The 8,473-nt window shown below is 46.2% G+C and overlaps 1 pseudogene; it reads right to left on the bottom strand.

Moving 5' to 3' along the window:
• Positions 1-3,564: 3,564 nt before the first annotated feature.
• On the bottom strand, positions 3,565-3,658 carry LOC144700370 (small nucleolar RNA R71; annotated as a pseudogene).
• Positions 3,659-8,473: the final 4,815 nt, after the last annotated feature.

The raw sequence follows: 8,473 nt of genomic DNA, 5'->3' as shown, positions 1-8,473 counted from the left end.
TCAATGGTCTCAATGCTGATTGGAGGACCATAATGGACGTGGATCATGACCCTAAAAAGAAGATCTGGCCATCCATTGTATTAAAAATCCAATGGCTCTCATTTGCTCTCTCTCCCTATATAAACCCCTTCACCCTATTGTAATATTCATCTTGTGATGCAATCCAAAGTAATGCTTGGCAGCCTAAGTGAAATTGAGTCATAAATCCATTCACCTCAGTGAGTGCCAGGCTGAGCAGGAAGCATCCAGGACTGAAGAAGCTGGTGGAAAGGAGAAGAAGAAGTCCCTTGGACCTTGGCGGCTGTGACAAAGAGGTTACCTTCTTATTTCTCCTTTTTCACTCTTTTCCTGTTCGTCTTTTGTCTTTTGTTAGTCTTGGTTCAGCTAGCCAATATCCAGACGGTTCTAATGCATCTAACACTCTCTAAAAATCATTCTTGAACTCATTCTGGAGTGAATTTAGTGCAGTCCATTTGTTCTCTCTCCTCCACCAAGCCACCTTCCCCATTTGACATGCGTACTTAGCCAAATTTTGACCAAGTTCAGAGTGGCAAACTGTTTCATTTCCTATTTTGTTTTAGCTTTTCAAATACTCCTAAAAAATCCCCAAAATTTTTTTTTCTGCCTATTAATATTATTATAATATTATAATAATATTTCATTTTTCTTTGTTATATATTTTTATTTAATTAGTTATTTATCTTCAGATGTAGTAAACCTACTTCTAAAATTATTAAAAAATACATAACTAAAGCACAATAGAAAAGACCCTTGCTCCTTGTGGATCGGCCGTTACTCTCCCTATCCTAGTAAGGTTATTATAAATTTTTGTGGTTTTAATTTTGATAAACCAACGACACTAATTAGTGAAGTTAGCTCATCACTAATTACCCCAAAATTTGAATTATCAAGTGGCACCATTGCGGGGGAGCACGGTGATTATTTTTAGTGAATTTGTATTTTTTTCCTCTTTTGCCAAAGTTGAGGGCAGCTAACCCTCAACAAACGATACTTCTAACTATTGTTTTGGAGATTCATGGTCTTAACAAGGTCTAAGGCTGGGACTAGCGCCGAGGAAGATCTAGACACTCAATATCCTGCTCTTCCAGCAACACTTACAACACAAGACAAAGAAGAAGTCGATATGGCAGAAGATGGTCAGCCACAACAAGGGAGGAGAAGGATGATGCTGGGTAGATCTACTCCGTCAGGAAGTCTAAGGCAAACAGGCATCAACATCAATGTAGGTGAGGGGGTTATGTTTAGGTATGACAATGCCCTACCTAACTCTCTCCCTGAATTTACTGGTCATTCTTCTCAAAACCCCTTAGAATTTCCTGATGATTTTCACATTCAATGTTCCTCTCAAAATAATCCTGGTTTAACTACTGAAGCATTAAAAATGAAATATTTTCCGCATACTTTGAAAGATAAGGCTTTTGCATGGTACAGAAATTTAGGCATAAAATTTAACTCATGGGAAGAAATGCATAATAAATTTCTACATAAATTTTATTGATGGAGGACCATCCAGCAGATGACGGTTCGGCAACGACGACGCCACACGAGGATGCCACGATGACGCGCCATCAGCAACGCCGAGCCGCTCGAGTCGACGTCCGTCATCCGGGGTTTAAGTACTCCGGGTAAGCAAGACTTTACCATTTTATTATTTTCATCATTATGTTGTATTTCTTTCCGAATTATGGATTGGGCCATTACCGTAGGGCCCGTCCTCATCTTTGATTTTATATTTTAGAATTGTATTTGAATTTGTAAGGAGAGACCGAACCACGTTTCACGACGGTTCGATCTCTCCCCACGTTCTCTTGGCACCCCTCCTCCCTATATAAGGGGAGGGCATGCCCAAGGAACATTTGGAAGTTTTTGAATGAATTGAATTTTTCAAAGAGCTTCCCTTATCATAGTCTTAGCGTAGGGGGTTTGGCTGGCCCCAACCACGTCGAGATCACTCCGTGGTTAGAGCTCACGATCCGCTCGTCGAGATCACTCCGGACGGGTCGTGCTAATCGTGCCGTCGAGATTACTCCGATACGTTTAAAGATTCAAGAAGTCGGCATCGCCTTGCGCGGATGGAAGCCTGCATCGAGATTACTCTGGAGGCCTCCGGACACACGAGACGCCGTCGATCTGCGCTGCATCAGGAGACTTGTCTTCATCAAGGAGACCCGCCCGCGACGATCAAGAACTTCTGTCGCCAAGGTTCTTGATTCCCTCCACCTACACCCTTCTCATCCATTCGCCCCGACCATCTTCTACCCGGTTTCTTGATTCCCCCGCCTCGCCCCCGCCATCTCTTGATACTACCCGCATTCCCTCCCACACCGTTTCTTGAACCCTCGCCATTTCTTGATCTTACACCATCCTGCCTTCGTTCTTGAACCCCTCGCCCTGTTCCCTGCTTTCTTGATCCCTACCATCATCGTCCCCCCCATCTTCTTGACTCCTCCCTCCCCTCTACTCTTCTTGATCGTTCTTGCCTACCCGTCTTCGCACCCCTTGTTCTTGACCCCGTCTTCTTGATTATCCAACGCACCTCTCATCCTTTACCTCTTATCTCCCGCGGTTCTTGAATCCTAGCGCCATCCCGTCATCGCGCCCGAGCCTACGCTCCTCCTTGTCTCGCTTTGCGTCCCGACGCCTTTGCCCGTCGCTCCCGCGGTCATCGTCACTCCCGGGATCGCGACCCCGACACAGCCGCCCTCGCATCGCGGTCAGGCACCGGCAGCGCCGCTCAACCCGCGTGACGGCCTTGCGCCCAGTCCGTAGGCCTCTATCGCGCGGCAGGCCTGGTCTCGCGCTCGGTGATTCCGCGCCGCCGTCACGATCCTGCACCCTCGCCGCACCTCGCAGGGCACCGGGCCCTTGCACCCTCTGCCCTGCCGCTCTCCTCTCAGGCCGTTGATCGACACCTACGCCACCTCAACACGATTCGCTACACGGAGTTGTGCTCACGCCGCCGTTGACCCACGCGCCCTCGGCTATCTCCTCTACGACCTTGACGCATCTCCTCGACATCCCGGTCGTCGACTAAACTTCTTCAGCCTCGGCGAGCCTTCGCCTGCCCGTTCTCTGACCGCCGTGGACTAAGTGCCTTCAGGTCAGTCTCGTCTCCCCTCCATCCATATCCAGTATCATTACCGCTTGCAGTGCCGTCTTCCGCTATCGTATCCTCTGTCACGACTATACGAGCAACGCCAGAATAAGACAAGCCACCGTTGACGAGAATAGGAACTTTCTTGAGGTAAACGGACTGTCCTCTGACCACTTAAATTCCAAACTAGACAGGGCCGTCAGACGCCCCTCGCGTCGTAGACGTCTAGTTATCCCGAGGGTCATTGGGAGTTTGATCTACGGATCACTCACCCTTGGTGTCTGTCATAATCCTCGTCCTTATCCCCTGAATTCATTTACATATCATTTCTTACTCTGGTCCACGCCATATCATCATTTTGTCCTGTGACGTGAAACGCGCCGCTCGATCCCGGCCGACGGCGTTTTGCATCATTTATCCCCTTTCCAAAATTAATTTTTATAGAAAAGAAATTCAGAAATTTTATCCCCATGATCATGAAGCATTTAATGAATCATGGGAAAGGTTCAATGAATTAATCTGAAAATGCCCTCACCATGGAATAGAAAAATGTCAGCTAGCTGAAATTTTTTATGAATCACTTCCTGAAATTTTAAAAAGTAAAGTGAATCAAATAGCTGGTGGCTCATTCTATATGGCTTATGAGGATGAAGTCTTTGATATTTTGGAAAGGGTGGCTGAAACTGACCTACAGGAAATAGGATCAAGTCAAAATGGAAGAAATGCCAACCCAAAACGAGGAGTGCTGCAAGTAACTTCAAGGGAAGCTGATCTTCATTTAGGGATAAGAGAAACCAACAAGAAACTTGAAGAATTAACTTCCACTCTAAAGAATGCTTTTCTCCCTAACTCACCCCTTGTGAAAGCACAGATTTGTTCTATATGTTCTAGCAGAGATCATGAGGATGGAGCATGCCAACTTGAAGAGGAGGAGGTCCATTTGTTGAACCACAACCAACAGCCTTGGGGAGGACCAAAGAGGACCATCTACAACAACCAAGGAATCTACTCCCAAGGGACCAAGGCACCTTTTCAGCCACGAGTCCAATTCTTGACCCCACCACAGCAGCTTTATCAAGGAGCCCCCCAAAACCAGGTACAAGATTTGTCTACTCTAACACATGTGATCTCTCACATGATAGAGCAGCAGTATCCACGGCTATGGGAAGAAATGGAGATGCGCATGCAAGCCATGATGGAAACGCAAACAAAAATGATGATGGATGCGCAAGAGCAGACCATACAGATATTTGAGAGCTTGGAGCAAAGAACAGTTGACCATGAAGGTAAGGGAGTTGAATCCAACTCCCACTCAGGTTGATTTCCAACTCAACCTTCCATTAATCCCAAGAATTTATGTCATACCCTATATCATCAAAATGAGGAAGATCTTCAAGAAATTCAAGCCATTTCAAAATTGAGAAATGGCAAGGAACTTGAAGGTCCTTTCCTAGGCAATGAAAAAACAAAATTAGAGAAAAACCTACGAGAAGGAGAGGCTCCATCACCTAGTGTGGAACCCCTACCTTCAATCTACACCCCTCCCATTCCTTATCCTTCAGCCTTAAAACCCCTTAAGTCTTCTCCTGATTATGAGTATAGAGTCCTAGAGAATTTTAAGAAAGCCACTATGCCAGTAGCAGTAGAGGATATGATTAAATGTGCACCTTCTTTAAAGAAATATTTAAATGATTAATGCACATCTAGGAAAACAAAGGAGGTAGTTAAACTTTCTGAAAATGCCTCTAGTATCTTAAACTCTGTTCCCATTAAAAAGAGAGATTCAGGAGCTCCTTTTATTACATGTGAAATTGATGGAAAGACTTTTACTAGAGTATTATTAGATACATGAGCTAGTATTAGTATTATTCCAAAAGTTTTATATGAAGAATACAGTTTTGGGGAATTAGAGGAAATCTGCATGGATCTATTGCTACCTGATGGAACAATTAGACAACCAGAGGGTAGGTTATCTGATGTGATGATAAACGTTGAAAATTGTGAGATCCCCATCGATTTTATTGTAACTGAGGTCAAGGTGAAGGGAGATCTAAGTTTAGCACTTATCATTCTGGGAAGACCCTTCTTGGTGACAGCTAGAACAATCATGGATTGGGAAAAAGGGACGATTGAATTTAAAGTTAGAAGGGAAAGAGTGAAATTAGACATACCGAAGATGATGAAATGTCCTAAAGGGAGTAACGAAGAGTTAAGATTTTGTGATGAGGAGGAGGATGATGTTGAGGTTATTCGAGGTTTTCTATTGAGAGTAGATGACACAAATCAAGAAAAAGTAGAACCTGATCCTGCAACACTCTCCCTTGATTTGAACTTAGAGCTTAAACCTCTCCCATCATCTTTAAAATATGCATTTTTAGATTCTAGAAATTCCCTACCTGTGATTATTTCCTCGTCCCTTACTCCTTCACAAGAAAATGATTTTCTTAAGGTATTGAGAGAGCATAAAGGAGCATTCAGATGGACATTTGAGGATATTAGAGGAATCCCTTCATCAATTTGTGAACACAGAATATTTGTAGAAGAAGATTCTAAACCTTCTAGGGAGCACCAATGTAGGCTGAACCCACATATGAGGGAAATATTAGAGAATGAAATATTAAAATGGTTAGATGCAGGTATTATGATGGGGGACCATCAGGCCTTCAGAGTTATCTTTCTGTTTTTTTTGTTTTGTTCTTTTTTGTTTGTTTGTTTGTTTGTTTTCTGTTTTCTGTTTGTTTGTAATTCCCTAACTGATTTGGGCTCCCTCCTTCCCTATCAAAGGAAGGTTGCCCCATGTAGGGAACGGAGAGAAGTGAAATTGATATGAAAATGTAGACCTTTGAATTTTCTAGTCATTTTAGAAGTGCGTTTGACAGATTTTAGTGTATTTTTGGAAGTTGGGTGAAATTACAGAAATGCCATCAAGAATTGGGCATTAGGGTTTCTTCCCGTCTTCGTCGCTGGCGCTCCGGCGCCAACCTCGCCGGCGCCGCCAGCTCAGTCACCTCATCCTGTTTTGAGGCTCTTTCGGCCACCCTCGTCGCCGCCAGTCCAGCCCGGCCACCCCTTGGCCGATTCCGACCCCACTGATCGCCAATGGATGCCTCCCCATCGGCCACCTCCGACCTCCATCGGCCATCGCCGACCCCCTCCCACGGCCGCCTCTAGTCACCCAAGGCAATCTCTGGCTATGTACGGCCATCTCCAGTTGTCTCTGGTCACCTATGTTTGCCTATGTTTGCCTCTGGCCGCCGTCGTCCACCTCCGGCCGCCTATGGCCGCCTCTAGTTACCTGCAACCCCTACGACTGCCTACGAAGGCCACCAACTGCCTGGGCCTTCCTATGGAAGGAATCTGATCGGCCCACGGCTGCCCAGGTACCACGGCCCCTCCTCAGCCTTCCGATTGCCTATCGGCTTTTGTCGCCTAATAGCCTGCGGCTCCTCGGCTGCCTCGGCTGCTTCGGGCGGTCACAGCTGCCGCAGCCTCCATGGCCACCGCGACCTCCACGATTAGCCTCGACCGCCCGGCCACCATAGTCAGCGACGGCCGCCCTGCCGCCAACCACCGTCGGTCGCCCAACCGCCATCGACCAGTCTGCCTCCGGCCTTCTGACGGCCTCCAGGCCCTCCGTTGGCCTCCAATCCCTCCGCCTTCCTCCAGTCGACTACGCCTACTTCGGCCATCCTCAGCCGCTCCGGCTGCCCTCGGGCACCCCAGTCTCTCGACATCCTCCGGCCGATCAGGGTCGCCTCGGTCACCACTACGGCTCTTGATCGCATCGTCCGACGTCCGCCGCCTCGATTGCCTCAGTCACCTCTACTATCCTCCACTACCTCGTCCACCCTTAGCCAACCCAACCATGACCAGCTGCCCCGCCGCCTTAGCTCATCGTGCGTCGCCTCTGCCATCCCTATCGCGCACGAATTCTGAGATGCGTATCCGCGCCTACCCGCGCCATGATGCCCACGCGCGTCTTATGCGCGCCAAGAATCTGTTAGAGTAGTTTCGAGAAGAGTTTAGAGAAGAGTTTCGAGAAGCGTAGTCCTTCGTAGTTAGTTGTAGCCTCCTTGGCCCTTCGATAGGATATAGATGCAGCCGCCTTATGCCTCCGCCGTTGATGTTAGTTCGTAGTCACTACATTCCCTCATGTCAAGATTACTCCATGAGTCATCGCTATGCATTCTCACGTCGAGATCACTCCGTGAGACACCACCTCGTGACTTCATCGAGATCAGTCCGAGGACGTGTTGACATCACCGGCATCATCGACCATCTACATCCGAAAGCCAGGCCCACCGAATCACTTAGCCTTCGCCCCGTGGTGCCGCTCCGTTGCTCTGCCCTCCCCTCCTTGTGATGTTAACGCGAGCCGCTCGATCCCGGCAGGTCGTGTTACATTGTATTATTTATGCCATTTCTGATAGTGAATGGGTCAGTCCTGTTCACATGGTGCCAAAGAAATCTGGAGTAATAGTAGAGATCAATGAAAAGGGAGAAGAAATCCAAAAAAGGCTGATAACTGGATGGAGGGTATGTATTGACTATAGAAAATTAAATAAGGCTACAAAGAAAGACCATTATCCCCTTCCTTTCATTGATCAAATTCTAGAAAAACTATCAAGACAGAATTTCTTTTGTTTCCTTGATGGTTATTCAGGATATAATCAAGTAAACATTCATCCTGATGATCAAGAGAAAACAACTTTTACTAGCCCTGTAGGTACATATGCCTTTAGGTGCATGCCTTTTAGCCTATGTAATGCTCCAGCCACCTTTCAAAGATGCATGAACTCTTTATTCTCTGATTTAATAGGTGATTGTTTAGAAATATTTATGGATGATTTTTCTGTATTTGGAGATTCCTTTGAAAATTGACTTCTAAATCTCACTAAAGTTCTTCAAAGATGCATAAAAAGTAACCTTGTGCTGAGTTGGGAAAAATCTCATTTTATGGTATAGGAGGGAGTGGTATTGGGGCACAAGGTCAGCAATCGTGGGCTGGAAGTGGACAAGGCCAAAATAGAAGTCATCCAGGGCCTTCCACTCCCCACAAATCTAAAAACCCTAAGAGGGTTCCTCGGCCATGCGAGTTTCTATAGGAGGTTCATTCAAAACTTTGCTCAAATTTCCAAACCTCTTATTAATTTCCTTTCTAGTAAAACTAATGAAATCAGTTTGGATAAAAGTGCTATTTCTGCTTTTGAAGAGCTGAAGAAGGCTCTCACACATGCACCTATTTTGCAAGCTCCAGATTGGAGCTTGTCATTTGACATCATGTGTGATGCCTCGGATTTTGCTGTAAGGGCAGTCTTAGGACAGAGGAAAGAGAAGAAACCTGTGGCCATATATTAT

The sequence above is a fragment of the Wolffia australiana genome, chromosome 2 (assembly GCF_029677425.1).
Source record: "Wolffia australiana isolate 7733 chromosome 2, ASM2967742v1".
NCBI lineage: Eukaryota > Viridiplantae > Streptophyta > Magnoliopsida > Alismatales > Araceae > Wolffia > Wolffia australiana.
This window is presented reverse-complemented; position numbering and strand designations above follow the sequence as displayed.